The sequence below is a fragment of the Pipra filicauda genome, unplaced genomic scaffold, assembly GCF_003945595.2.
Source record: "Pipra filicauda isolate LSUMZ 115617 unplaced genomic scaffold, ASM394559v2 scaffold66_size7647185_pilon, whole genome shotgun sequence".
Lineage (NCBI taxonomy): Eukaryota > Metazoa > Chordata > Aves > Passeriformes > Pipridae > Pipra > Pipra filicauda.
In genome coordinates, this window is record NW_024104831.1 from 5,029,790 (window position 1) to 5,045,518 (window position 15,729).

Below are 15,729 nucleotides of genomic sequence, written 5' to 3' on the forward strand. Positions count from 1 at the left end.
ATTATAAGAGTCTTAGAGTCAATGCATGAGGTTTAACCAGCCTGCATCCAAACTAATTAGATAGAAGGGGATATTTTAAAATGTTTTTTATTGTTTTAACTTTAGAGACTAAGAAAAAAGACCTTTTTTAAGATTCTGTCATTCCCCTGCTTACAGAAATACTGCAAACCTGCTGCTGCCACAGTTTCAATGGCTTGCTGCAATTTGCCATTTGTGACAATGTTCAATAAATAGAAATTGTAAAGTGCATGAAAATTATATTTAAGAATCCTCTTCATCTGCAGAAGACCTGGTTATTAGCTATATTGCACATTTAGCTCCAAGGGTTCTGATTATAATCAATAACTAATCAGAAAGTAACTTACACAAATGAAATCCTGAATAATATAAAACTGAGTCATAACTTCCCCAAGTACATAAATACTAACCCTTTTATTGAAAAAATATGCAGTTAGCACTTTTTCTCTTTTTATTGTGGCATCTTTTTCAGAAACAAATTTAAGAAGTAAATTTGCAGCAGCAGCCTCTGCTTTCAAGGGCTCTGTATCTACAGTAGTGCATCCACTTTAATCAGAAAAGTTGGACAAGTGCCCTCTCAAAGGCATGGTGCTGGAGAGAACATGCAGGTGAATCTGATTGGAATGGAAGATCCAGGGGTAGAACACCTCTCTGAAATGGACAAAAATGAATCAGAAATCCATCTGCAGAACATGCAAGCTAACACTTGGCTCGGCTCGGAAGCATAACTCAAATGCTGTGGGAAAAAGTGTGGTGAATAGAGTTATTTATGGATGTCCAGGGATGAAAGCTTTGCCTATAAAGAAAACCCACAGACACTCAGTGAGGTAAGCACCAATAGTGTAATAAGATTTAATGTGACCATCAAAAGGGAAATAAAATGGAAAACTTTTTGATCACACTTTCTATAGTGAGGGCAAACTGCAGGAATGACCTTTACTGCTAATGCCAAAACATTGAGCCAAATTCACTCCCAGTGTGACAGTGCTGAATTCCAGTAAATTACACCAGGGATGACCTTGGTCCATTCTGTTTACGTGTCTTAGCTATAAGTACCCAACAGTAGCCAGAGCATATTGTTTGAAGCAAAAACTTTTAACAGTCCAGAAAAATCACAAAACCCCACAAAAAACCTAAACAAACAACAACAACAAAAAAACACAACCAAAAAAAAAACCACAAAAAACCAGCCAATTTTACTGAAAATTCAATTCAACTTGGGCTTAACTGCAATGCCAACAGCAAACTGGAGGTAATTCCTGCTCAAGAAATGGCTTCACTATCCACTCAAAACACGATAGCACACATCAAACATTTCACTACCAGAGAACAAAGCAAAACAGAACATTTTTCATTTCTTATGAGTATCCTGAAGGTAAAACTGTAGTACCTAACAGTTTCTAAAATGTTCTTACTTTATGTTTTTAACTGTTTCATGGACAGCTTTTATGCCATCTCTTATTTGGCTTTTATCACTGGCCCTCATGGCAGGAGAGATGAAAATCTACAATAATTCCCCAAAACATCAAGAATTCATAGCAGGCTTAGCTCATGTAATTCTAACTAGCAATAAAGTGCTGGTAGCAGTGCACCTGTAATAACTACTTAGACCTTTTTCCCCTACATTGACCCCAAAAAAATCCCAGGGCACCTACAAGAGAAGTATCATCACTGATGGACTCCAGCACCTGCAAAAACAGTTTTTTAACAAAAATGTTAAAATTGTTTAGCAGGTCCTGGGGTCCATGAGTGCCAGCACGTTTTAAACATACCTCCTAAGGGCACAGGAGCAATAGTTCCCAAATGCTGGAAGTCGAGCGGGAGAGGCAGAAGGTTGGCTTGGATGAACAGGAATCTTCTCGTGGAAATAAGGCAAAAAAGAAAGTGTATGCCCAGTGGAAGCAGTCAAGTGACATGGGATGAATAGAGATGTCAGAAAATTTGTGTGATCAAAGCTCAACTTGAGTGGAAACTGGCCAGAAACACAGGGGACAATAAAAAGAGTTTTTCAAATATATTAATGGCAATAGGCAGTATAGAAATATCATTGGGCCATTAGAGGATGAGGATGGTCACCTCACAATCAAGGACAGACAAGACAGAGGTGTTTAACACTTTCTTTGCCTCTCTCTCCAACACTGATGATAGACTAGGGGGGTCTCACTGCCCTGAGCTGGAGGACCATGACTGCCAGAATGATCAACTCCAAGTCGACCCTGAAATTGTGGGGGATATGCTGCTCAAGCTGGATCCTTACAAATCTATGAGGCCTGGTGGAATTCATCCCAGAATCCTCAAAGATCTAGCTGATGACATCACAAAACCTCTCTTGATGATTTTTGAGTGGTCTTGGGAATCCGGAGAGTCCCAGCTGACTGGAAGCTGGCAAACGTCCCAGTTTTCAAAAGGGGAAGAAGGAGGACCGTGGAAACTGCAAGCCTGTTAGTCTCACTTCTGTGCCTGGTAAAGTTATGGAGAAGATTATTCTGAGAGGTATTGAAAAACGCCTGAAAGACAACGCAGTCGTTGGTCACAGCCAGCACAGCTTCATGAGAGGAAGTTCTGTTTATGAAACCTGATGTTCTGTAACCCAAATAGTTGATCAAGGGAAGCCAGTTGATGTAACTCTTTGGATTTCAATAGTCAAAATATCGAAAGTAAAGCTTTCGATACTGTCTCTCACAGGATCCTTCTGGAGAAAATGTCCAGCACACAGATGGATAAACACATCATGAGGTGGGTGAGCAATTGGCTCACAGGTCGAGCACAGAGAGTAATAGTGAATGGGGTAACGTTAGACCGGTGACCTGTCACTAGTGGGGTTTCACAGGGCTCCATCTCGGGCCCTGTGCTCTTCAACATCTTCATAAATTACTTGGATGCAGGACTGGAGGGGATAGTAAGCAAGTTTGAAGATGACATGAAACTGGGAAGAGCTGTTGATTTCCTCAAAGGCAAGGAGGCCCTGTAGAGAGACCTTGACAAATTAGAGGACTGAGCAATCATCAAGCATATGAAATTCAACACGGCAAAGTGCCAGATTCTGCACCTGGGATGGGGCAACCCCAGATGTACAGACAGACTGGGGAATGAGATGCTGGAAAGCAGTGCCTGGGGGAAAGGGACCTGGTCAATGGCAAGTTGAATATGAGTCAGTAGTGCCCTGGCAGCCAGGAGAGCCAACCATGTCCTGGGGGGCATCAGACAATGCATCATGAACTGATCGAGGGAGGGGATTGTCCTGCTCTGCTCTGCACTGGGGCAGCTTCACATTGAATATTGTGTGCAGTTTTGGGCACCACAATGTAACAAAGACATTAAGCTGTTAGAGAGTGTCCAAAGAAGGGCGATGAAAACGGTGAAGGGCCTTGAGAAGAAGCCGTTATGAGGAGCAGCTGAGGTCACTTGGTCTGTTCAGCCTGGAGAAGAGGAGATTGAGGGGAGACCTCATTGTAGTTACAACTTCCTCGTGAGGCAAAGAGGAGGGGCAGGCACTGATCTCTTCTCTGTGGGGACCAGAAACATCATCATCATGGCTGGGCTTCACGAACGAAGATTTGGGAAGGGCTCTACCCACGTTTGTTGCAAGCGCGTTGGTGGCTGAAAAGGCCAATACGAGACAGGCATGTCCGGTTGCAGAAGGCACAGCAGAAGGACTCCTTAGATGGTGTATTCTGCAAGGCACGATTCTTTCTGCGTTGCCTTTTCTCCTCAAGGGTGATCCTGCGTGCTTTCTCAAAAGCATCCGCAGCGTTATAGATGGTGTGTCTCCAGGTCTCCCGATTGGAGGCCAGAGTAGACCAGTCATGGTGGTCAATATGGCCAAGGCTGAGATGTTGTTTCAGGGAGTCCTTGTATCTTTTCTTCGGGGCTCCTCTCATGCGGCAGCCAGTGGCAAGTTCACCACAGAGCAGGATCTTAGGGAGGCGGTGGTCCTTCATCCTGGAGACGTGCCCTGCCCAACGCAGCTGTGTTCTTAGTAAAATGGCCTCAATACTTGTGACTGCTGCTTGTTCAAGAACAGATGTATTGGTCACATAATCTGACCAGTGGATGTTTAGGATTGTGGACCAGAAACAGAACCCAAGGGAATGGCCTGAAGTTGCGTCAGGGGAGGTTTACATTGGGTATTAGAAAAAGGTTCTTCCCCCTGAGGGTATTTGGGCACTGGAACAGGCTCCCCAAGGAAGTGGTCACAGCACCAAGCCTGCCAGAGTTAAGGAGCATTTGGACAACACTCTAAGGCACATGGTGTGACTCTTGGAGATGATCCTGTGCAGGGCTTGATGGTCTTTGTGGGTCTCTTTTCACTCAGCATGTTCTGCGATTCTGTGATACTGTAGTTCACATAAATATATACTATAGTGCTTTATAGGGTTATTCCCAGGATGAATGGCTTCACCAAAGACAGATAGTTGCTACAGTAATAGCAGTGTATGAATTGAGACAATACCAGAATGACTTGCAATAATACAGAATCAGAGGAACTGATTCTGCTTTATTGTCTTCAAAACAAAAAACCTGGGCCACTGAATGGCCCATGGTCTCTGGCTCCCCCAGAGTTAAAATAGTCCCCCAGTGTTGTACAGATTTTCCACTGTACTCACAGTATGTGCTCAGAAAGACCTGCAAAGACCTCAATATCAGGACAAGGATCTGGGTAGCAATTCGAACCATAGCTTTCTGTCACTCAGTGACTACAAATCAGAAGGCAGGTTGCCTAGAAACCCAAACCATCTCTACTTCAAACTGCCCAGACATCTCAATCCTTCGTTTAGCAGGTTTCACGTTTTCATTCTGTAGGCACTCAGACACCAATGGCAGCTGTCTTTCTTCAGTGCTGTGCTTTTCATCTGCCTCACATCAGTCTCAGCCTGTGATCCTACTTCTCTTTGCACATTATGATGTGAAATCTTGTCACCTACTAAAAACCACACACATTAAAAGAATCCTTAAGAAATATGTGAGTAATTGTTTCAGGCAGACATATGTAATAAGACAGAACGGAAAACTGATATTTCTGAAAGTGGTTTTCTGGATACTGAGTTTACTGATATGTAAAACACAGAAATCCACGGAAGGACAACACAAACTCTGCTCCCTACTGTTTCATCTCATTTCACAAGACATGTCAATCAAAAACCTCAGTGATTTATTAGAGTTTCTAGTGAGAATGTAGCAAAGACATGTTAGAGTTCATTACAATGGCAATTTCTGTGATAAAAGCAAACATCCACTAATAAAACCGGTCAAAAATACTTATAAATGAAAAATCAAAATAACTTCTGTTATATGGTAAAAAGTAAACAGAAATTGTAAAGGAAAAATAGACTTTTCATCTTGTGAGCACCAAAAAGTTCATAACAAAGCTAATCCAGAATTATGACATCATAAACCAAAACTAACTCTGGATCATCTTCTTTGGGTTTATTTCAGTTTAAAAATTTTTTAATTCTTTAGGAAGGAAAGGTGTCTCTTTAAACAAGAATAGAGTGTAAAAACTGACAAAGTAGAATAGCAAAACCAGACTGAGAATATATGAAATGTCCCATTAACTTCCATAAGGAGTTAACACTGTAACCTGGAGGTGATGATATAAATACCAGTGATATTAATTGTTCATTTTAACTGCATTGTTTCATGCTAATCTCACTGGTAATGTTATTATATCATAAAGATACATTCTCTGCCACTTCTCGTTGTTCTCAAATATCCTAGTTTTTGCATAACAGGAACTGTCTGTTAGAGCCTGGAGTCAGCTCTGGCCTTCACAATGTTGAGGCTAAGATTATCTCTGAAATGTGAAAAATTGAGAATGTAATCACAGAGTCAAGTTGATTTGTTGCTATAAAATAAACGCAGCAGGGCTTCTCTATTATATATTTTCATATTTATTTCTGCAGAGCAATCAAATAAAGAAGTTATAAACAAATGTAAGGTTCTGGACAATTTTAACACAAAATCCAGGAATCATGTAGGAGGCCATAAGGTTTTCTTCATAATCTATTCCCAGGATAGTTTCTGAAATATTTCTGACCATAATTTGAATTAAAGCTTTTCTTGACTTGAAAAACACATTGTCATACCTGAGTTTTTCAGTGGGGCAATTTCAGACAATTGCATAGGAATAGAAAGTTACCTATAAGAATTAAGAGATCTCCCATAAAAGACATATAACAAAAGATGATTCTGTGAAGACTTTCTCACATAAATGACTAAGAATATCCAGTCCATTTTGTGAATTGGTAATGGCGAAAAAGTCACCTTCAGAGGAGTGCTTAGCATGGAATTAGACAGACACGGGATAAGAAAATAGAAAGGATGTTAACCAATTACTTAAGCACAGCCTGTACAAATGAAATCAATGAACGTTTACCTACATCAGAAATTAGATTTACCAGGACAAAAGAGAAGAAATTAGAAAGTATCTTGATAACAGAGTTAATGATTATTGAAAGGTTTGAAACTTGCAAAATGCTAGCCCTCTAAGATCAGAGTGTATACATTCAAGTCCAAGATCATTAAAAGAAGTTAGAAAACAAATTAATTTAGTGGATATTTTTATGAGTTTATTAAGCCCAAGAGAAAACATTAAAGTTTGAAACATGTCCAGCATCATTACTTACAGAAGAGCAGCAATACATTAGGAATTTTCACATTCCTTAGCCCTACCCACATTTGTTGTAACAGATCACATAAAATCGATTTAATTTATGTTATTTAATTTCATATGAAAACCTAAGTATTCAGTATGACTAGGAACAGGAGACCACACTTTCCTCAGGATAGAAGTCCTTGTTGATATGCAATAAATCATTCTTATTACTGGCAAACCAGTCTCAGCTTTTCACTGGCTTCCATGCATTCTTCAAGTAAAGGCTTGGGAGAAAAGGAGAGCTGCTGACTTCTGTTGGGGTAAAACTGGTTCTGGTTTTAGTAGTTGAGTAGTTGAGTTAACATTCTTGCACCAACTCTATTCACAATCTTTTTCAGCATTATGCTCCAAAGGGCCATGGCAGACCTCGATGATCAGGACGGTATCTACATTCGATATCATACTGATGGAAGCCTATTCAATCTAAGGCGACTGAAGGCCCACACTAAGACCTTAAATCATCTTGTCCGGGAGCTGCTTTATGCTGATGACACCGCCCTTGTTGCCCACACAGAAGCAGCTCTGCAGTGTTTAACATCCTGCTTTGCAGATGCTGTTGAGCTCTTTGGGCTGGAAGTTAGCTTAAAGAAGATAGAAGTTTTCTATCAACCTGCACCTCAGGAAGTCTTCCATCATCCCCATATCACCAGAGCTCAAATCAGTTCAGGAGTTTAATTATGTAGGTAGCCTCATCTCTTTGGATGGTAAGATTGACGGAGAGATAGACAACAGGTTAGCAAAGGCATATAGTGCTTTTCGAAAACTCCATAAAAGAGTATGGCGTAAAAAACAATTGAAGAAAAGTACAAAGATCAGTGTTTACAGAGCCGTAGTGCTGTCTACTCTCTTATATGAATCTGAATCATGGGTCATCTACCACTACCACCTGTGACTCTTAGAACATTTCCATCAACGCTGCCTCCGTACAATCCTAAACATCCACTGGTCAGATTATGTGACCAGTACATCTGTTCTTGAACAAGCAGCAGTCACAAGTATTGAGGCCATGTTGCTGAGAACACAACTACGTTGGGCAGGGCACATCTCAAGGATGAAGGACCACTGCCTCCCTAAGATCCTGCTCTATGGTGAACTGGCCACTGGCTGCAGCAAGAGAAGAGCCCTAAAGAGGAGATACAAAGACTCCCTGAAACAACATCTCAGCCTTGGCCATATTGACCACCATAACTGGTCTACTCTGGCCTCCAATCGGGAGACCTGGAGACACACCATCTATAACGCTGCTGCTTCCTTTGAGAATGCGCACGGGATCACTCTTGAGGAGAAAAGACAACACAGAAAGAATCGTGCCTTGCAGAATATACCACCTAAGGAGTCTTTCTGCTGTGCCTTTTGCAATCGGACATGTCTATCTCATATTGGCCTTATTAGTCACCAGCGTGCTTGTAATAAATGTGGATAGAGCCTTTCCCAAATCTTCGTTTGCGAAGCCTAGCCATGATGAGTTGAGTTAACATGACTTATATTACTACAAACTAGTGATCAAGTAACCAAAGAATTAGATTCTACTGTGTTAGCAGAATAAGAAACAGAACGGCACAAATTCATTGCCTTATGTTTTCTTTCCACACTTCTTTCCTTCTTCACATCTGTGGCATGGTTTGGATGAAGACAAAGTAGAGCAGAACACTGTCTTGTGGGAGCTTTAGATCAAAAGAGAATTTACCTGTACAGGGGCAATTCTTAATTTCTCATTTACTAGTAGAATCTGTTCCTTTCAAATTATCAGATATCATTTAGTTCACAGAAGTTTGAGGTTAAACAACATCAGAGTTTTCACCAGGACAGATGCAAATCATAGGATGTTTAATACTAACTTGGTGCTGGTATTTCCTTTTGTTTAATTTTTTTATTCAAATTTTCAGAATAAAACTTGTGTGGGACTACAGAAATTTTGTCCTATCAATAAGGGCTAGTCAGTGGCATTTTCAACATCTCTACATTAAAAAATACAAAAATCTGAACTAGATTTTCACAGGTTTACTCAGACATTCAGGAGCAAAGTAGCTGCAATAGCACGAAGTTCAGTTAAAGTGAAATCTAATCTACTGAAAAACTGCCTCAGAAGAAGGATAATTTAGCCTCTGTGGTGTTCCCTGCTACCATGCCTAGACAGCTCCCAGTACCATGCTAATTAACTTAAAAATGGCTCACTGGAGGTATCTCTGCACTGTATTCTTCAGGAGCAGTATACTAGTAGCAATATGCAAAAAACACTTTGCTGAATAAAAATGGATATATACAGTGACTTGAGATAGTCTTGTACTTATGCTAAATGAGCACCCTCAAAAAGGACAAATTGTACATCTTTCCTGATGTGAATTCTAATTAGACATTAAAGCAGGTTGAAGGAAAGACTCTAGGTGAAACCTTGCATATTTAAAATTCATGTGTATGCCAAAAAATTAATTTGATATAAGATATGCAACTATATGTAGACAGAAACACAATCTTTTTCCTATAAATTTTTTTCTTCAATAAAAGCCTGGATTGTGAGAGTGAAGAGAAACTTCAGACAAATTTTCTATTGCAATCTTAGCTTTATATGCAGATTATTTGCTCTAGCAAAATACAGACTATTACCACAGATTTGAATTAGAAACCAGGAATGACATAAAATGTACTAGAAACCTATGGAAGACTGGGTCTACAATTGATGAGACAGAGTAGAGATCAAAACTGAAAGCCATTTTCTACTCCAATGCCCAGAATACAAAAAGCAGAAGAAATACACTTCCACAAAATATCCCCAGTAATAAGAGCTCTCATACAAAGAAGAAAACAGGTGTAGAAGAATTAGGTTAAGTTTTAGAAAAATTATAAGTGGCAGAAAAATGACTGAAAGACATTTCAAGCAGCTCTGGGTTTGGAAATAAAAAGTAATTCCAAATGTACACGAGAAAGAGTTGTACATATTTTCTTGAAATTCATCTTATTCAGATGTTGATTTGTTCATTTGTTTACTGGTTGTTCTGTTTAGCCATGTCAAATATCCAGGCATGAAAGTATGATGAATTATAATAATTGTGATGAGACTGCAAATAAATTACCTTAAATACATTAAAATGAATCCTTAATTAAAGCTAAATACCTAAGCATATGTAATGCTAAGCGGTTAATATCTACACATGTACTTGAGTGATTTCCTGACAAATGGGTTTTTTTCAGTAGATGTAGGTGTTATAGTTCAGTTTCACCTTTGTGATTCATCATAAGTGATTATCAGGTGTTCATTGAAGTTTTCAGCTTATTGACCTTTGTTCCTGAACTTGGCTGCTAAATTTCACATATATGTATTAATACAGAAAATAATTTTAGAAACTTTTATTTACAAATAGTTAATATCTGTTCTAGAAAGATGTCTACTTTCTCACAGTGATGTTACAATATTAATATTATACTATTTTTTTGTATAGAATATTTACATTTTAGGGTACTCATTGTGTGAAAAATGTTTGATTGGACAAGTAGATTAAGGAGACAAGAACACATCTTACTCTCTGTATACGTATTGTAACTGAACTATTTTACGCCAAAAGAAAGTAATTTAACGTATTCTGGTGTATATGAACGCACAGGAAATTAAATCTAAAGTATCTAGTGATTTTAGAAAAGACAATATTAATTCAAAGAAGGGACAGGAGACTGTGTATAAGGGTCTAAAGGAACAAAGGGAGGTTATTTTTTATTCTGTGTAAGGTCTAGTGTAGTTGATTGTTCAAGATAGTCTGCCCGTAAAAAAGAACAATATCTAATGAGGATGGATGTATCACCTAAGCATGTAAGAAATGGCTGCAGAAAGAAGAGAATTGTGATGCATGTGGAGGGTTCTTTTTTCTTCAGGTCCCTCTTATATGATTGGCTTTGAAAACAGAGAAAATTTTCTCTACATTTGTTGAAATGACATTACGGAAACAAATGTTAACCATATTTAAATACTTATATTCTATAGCTTCTTTGTTTTTCCTTTTCTTTTTTTCTTTTTATTTGAATGGCATTCCCTTAATACTGGCAGAAAAGAAATCATTTGGAAGAGAGTGAATTTGGTTTAGTTATAATGAAGACAAGCTAAGAAAGATAAGAAAACTTTTATAGAGTGACAGAGATTCACTTACTATCTAGGCAATATTATTGTCACATTGCTAGTCAAAGTGTATGTGTTGTTATAAGTAAGAGATGAGGAAAAGTAATATATATAAGAAAATCATGGTTTTTTCCTTTGGAGAAATCAAGATATACTGGTTTAAAATTGAAAGAATTTTCTCTTGTTTCTATACACTCAACAACATAAAAGAATAGACAATTTGGGACTAGTTACAGGTGTTTAGTTTGATGTTCACTAAAAAATAAACATTTTGAACAGGCTAGCATTTTTATCTGGGAACAGCAAACTTGAAAAGGAGTGGGAGGTTAAGCAGTTTAAAGTGTTTCAGGACAGTAAAAGGGTTGTTATCAGAGGATTTATTTTTTCTGTCTTAATGATGTAAAGAAACCTTCTTATCATAAAGCATAGAATATCCTGACTTGGTAAGGACCCACAAGGATCATTGAGTCCAACACTTAGCCCTGCATAGGACATCCCAAGAATCACACCGTGTACCTGAGAGTATTGTCCAAATGCTTCTTGAACTCAGACAGACTCGGTGCTGTGAACACTTCCTTGGAGAGCCTGTTCCAGTGCCCAAACATGATCTAGGTGAAAAACCTTTTCCTAATGTCTAGCCTAAACCTCCCTCAACTCATCTTCATGCTGTTTTCTTGAGTCCTGTCACTGGTCTCAAGAGTGAAGAGATCAGTACTTGCCCCTTCATTTTCCCTCGTGAGAATGTTGAAGACTGCAATGAGGTCTCCACTCAGTCTCTTCTTCTTCAGGATGAAAAAACCAAGAGATCTCAGCAGCTTCTCATAAGGTTTCCCCTTCTTGTTAGAAATAATACAAGAAAAGAGTAAATATAGGAAATAAGAGTTGTTTAAATTGCTATACTCTTAAATAACAAGAAGTAAGAGCTATATAGAGTGTGATACACTAGAAGAATAAGATTATTTTAAACAGCCTAGAATGTGGAAAGTATTTCTCCACTGAAAATATGCAGCCAAACTGCTCCCTTTTACTCTTGTGTCTAAACAATATTATTTATACAAAAATTGTTCTTGATATAGTCTTAATCAAAATTACTAATACGGTTAATACTGCTGATTAAAAAGAAAAAAGTAATGTGGTGGTGGAGTAATACAACTTCATAAACCTCAGGGGTCATCAGTTTAGTGCTGATTAAAAAAATATTACCTGACCACTGGATTTTGTCCTTCAGCATTGTCAGAGAAGCTAAGAGAAGTTATAGTTGTTCAATCTACAACCCACAGAAATCTTTTTTTCATTAGAATACTATTCAGTGCATTTATTATCAAGAACTCTACCTGTTTGAAGTACTGTAAAAAATCAAAATATGTTACTATATTTAGAAGAAAAAAAAAAGGAGGACTTTCGTGCATAAAAAAAATAAAAGAGGAGGTTCAAATGCACATCTACTCGTGTTCTGAAGACTTTAATCTGGAGTTTCATGAAAAAGTTCTTCCAGTAACTATATCTACTGCTTCCATGAGCCTGTCCTAAGTACATTAGTGCATTTTTATTCCAAAGAATTTTCAAGAAACAGGAATAGATCATCGTCTTTACTAAAGGCTAAAGTATATATAATCCCTTTGGGAAAGTCAAAGATACAAGAGAAGTGCTAATTTCCATACATGCTTTGTAAGAGATTGAGGTTTTCATCACCTGTTGTGTGTTGGCATTATGTTGTTTATTTCCAAGTGATAGAAAGAACTGTGAACATGGTGCAAAATAAGTAACTGTTGTTAGACTGTGTCTATTCACATGGAATGCTCATTAATCTTATACTGTTCAAACAGGACATATCTTTTTGTACTTTTAAATTTTGTGCCATGCTTAGGCATCAGAGCTATGTTGATTTGTAACAGACTAAAATTCATAGTTGTTCTTAATCATATTAATTTCTGTTACCACCAAGGCCACTGTATTAATTTCTGATTAATAGAATTAATAGAATTAGATTAATAGAATTAATTTCTGATGCCATCCCATATTCAAGATTAATTTACTGCATGTACACTTAATAGTTTAAAATAACATGTATTATAAGGTTTTGGCACTTTAAGAGATGAAAACAGTTGCAAAAAGAAATTAAAAAGTCAAAAGTTTTAGTCAGTTTCCCATCAATTTTTTTTAGTTCTATGTCCTTTTTCTCATTTCATTTATCCTTGTTCAACTTCTCAAAATTGATCAACACTTTTCTCAACAACTATTCCACCCTCCGCTACATCACTCTCCTTTAGAACATGACTTGAGCTTTAGATGAGGACAAAAAGATGAAAGATTGAAATCTTCCCAGGATCAAAGCCTGGGATATTTGGAAACATAAGAGTTTTCCATATATGATGCAGTGACTTATTGACTCTGCTTCTTTCACCATAGAATTAAATGTCTTCCTTTCCTTCTGACTCAATACCTCTCTGGATCTAGCTGGAACAGCCCTGAAATAACTTTTCTTCTTGTGTCTTATTCAAAACCCTGACACATCAGCCCAACTGAATGTGTCTGGAGAAAAAAATGCTTATTCTCAAATCCCAACGTACCTGATGAAAAGAGGTTTCTCCAGGGTGGATCGCTCCACCTTGGGCTCCAAGGAAGTCACAGGAATCATGATCTTCAAAATGATTCTGTATTATGGAATATTTTGAGTCCACTCCTTCAATTAATCAGGTGAGAGAAAGGAAAAAAAGAAGGGAGAAAAAAAATGCGGACATTAGTTTCCACTAATTACAATATGTAAGACATATTTCTTTCTTTATTTTCTGATAAGATCCTGTTACTCTTGTGTTTTGGACAACTACCATTCATTCTACATATTCTTTAAAGTATTTAGCACAGTGAAGCTTCATTTAGTCCAAACCATCATTACTGTAAACAAAATTAATGAAAACAGTAAGTGAATATTGCTCAAGAACTTTAAACGTGTTTTTTTGGTTGGGCTCATTCTCATGAGTCCATTCATTATGGCCGTTATCTCCAAGTAATTCCTCTCACAAAGGAAAGGCCTACAGTTGAAAATTATTCAGATGCCAATTGTGAAAAATTAATTCATAGCCTATAATTATGATGATAATGACACCATGAGTAATCATAAATCACCATTATGACTGCATGATCACTGATTATTGTAGCACCGGGCTTTCACTTAGTACCCAGTAATATTTTAGGAGCTACGTGGTAAACCGAAAACATTGGCAAAGTAAACTTTACTGCAATGAGGCTGCTAATTTACAATGTAATGTTTCTTGAAATATTATGTTTTCTTGTTTATCTGTTTTTCCTATAAAAGTGTAGTCGCATAGGCTGCTTGTGAATAACTCACTCTGAATTATTCATATATGATAGCATCATACATCCTAAGACGGAACTAATTACAAGGATGGGCTGGAGTCTTCAATAATCTGGAATATTGTTTTTTAATCTAATTCTGCTTCTGAAATAATTACTCAGAATCAATCACTGTCAGGATTATAGCAATAATCAAATTGGAGTTAGAAGCTGTTGATAATATCTCAGAGTCCAATTTCTCCCCACAATAAGAAGATCAAATCAATCCAGCAACTGAGAATTACATTAGGACTATTCTAAATATAGTTTGCATGCATCATTTTACATTTTTTGAAGAAGATCAAATCAATCCAGCAACTGAGAATTACATTAGGACTATTCTAAATATAGTTTGCATGCATCATTTTACATTTTTTGATCTTGGGTTTATTTTCACTTTATTTGGAATAAATATGTCCATGCCAAACTTTAGACAGTATTTTAAAAATAAACCAAATTATTCTCAATTTATCTGAATAGTGACTTTCGCTGCAAGAACTACAGCATTCTTTCCACTTCCACTGCTGATTTATAATTCAAAAGGAGGACAACAAAATAGGTCCCAAATGTTTGTTTCTCCTTGACTCCTGAAAGAACACCAAGAAAGAAATCTGTCTGTTAAACCAGTGACTTGCTAAGTATGTAAATATATTTGATAATCTACTGTTACTAAACTTATAACAACTATGTATTTAGTTATCTTTATTTTAAAAATTGCAATGAATATTCTGTCTTAAAAGGATATAAAAACATTTATTTGGCTTTGAATTTAAACAAAAAGGAAGATTTGGACTGCATTTTCCAAGGAGAATAACAATTAAAGTATGCATTTGGAAGTAGTCCAACTTCAGAAGAAAAATAATTAAACTTAGTAAACAGAATTGTATTAATGACACCACCTTACTGAAATCAGGCTAGAAGATCGGTGTCATATTTTTTCTCTACTTTTTTGGTTTGCTGGATTCAGAAGTTAATTCTTCAAGCTCTTTATGTACTCTTCCAATGACTTTGTATCTTCCACTGCCTTGTTCTTCTGCAAGAAATGAGTTAGCAATTCAGTGCTGCATTATATAGGATCTTGATAAGACAAAGTTATGGAATCAATTGCAAATCTGCCTGAATTGTGTCAGCTTATTTTTTTGACCAGGGATATTACTGGCAATTTTGCTGACCTCTGCCTAAGTGAAGCATTTATTGTATGTTGTCTCCTCAACAAATGTTCTCTTTCCACATAGAAAAGAGGAGATAAAAAAGAGCTGGGAAGGAAAAGGGAAAACAAACAAAGAAGTGTTCCAAGAAAGAGAACAGAAGTAAAATATGTAGGAGCAGAGCAGAAGCTGATATACGCGAAGTGCAAAGCTTAATGCTAGGAAAATGGAAAAAGATATGTATCTGTCAATTATATAGGCACAAAAAATACCCTGTTATGCCAGTTTTCACAACTCTCAATGCAGTTGCTAGTAGGTATAGTAGCCCTATTATGGGCTTTAAAATCTTGTCAGGCATCCGACTCCCTTTTATGAAAGTAAACACTTCTAAAGTGCTGTCTAATACCTTAATATAATTTTGAAATTTTTATATTCAAGAAGTCACAGAA

At 37.2% G+C, this 15,729-nt stretch overlaps 1 long non-coding RNA gene across 1 annotated transcript; it reads right to left on the bottom strand.

Moving 5' to 3' along the window:
• Nucleotides 1–543: 543 nt before the first annotated feature.
• Nucleotides 544–15,121, bottom strand: LOC114002846. Its single transcript, XR_005566229.1, has 3 exons — nucleotides 15,032–15,121; nucleotides 13,349–13,461; nucleotides 544–669 (listed from the first exon to the last, which is right to left on the bottom strand). It is a non-coding gene; the product is annotated as an uncharacterized LOC114002846 (long non-coding RNA).
• Between the last annotated feature and the right edge of the window lie 608 nt (nucleotides 15,122–15,729).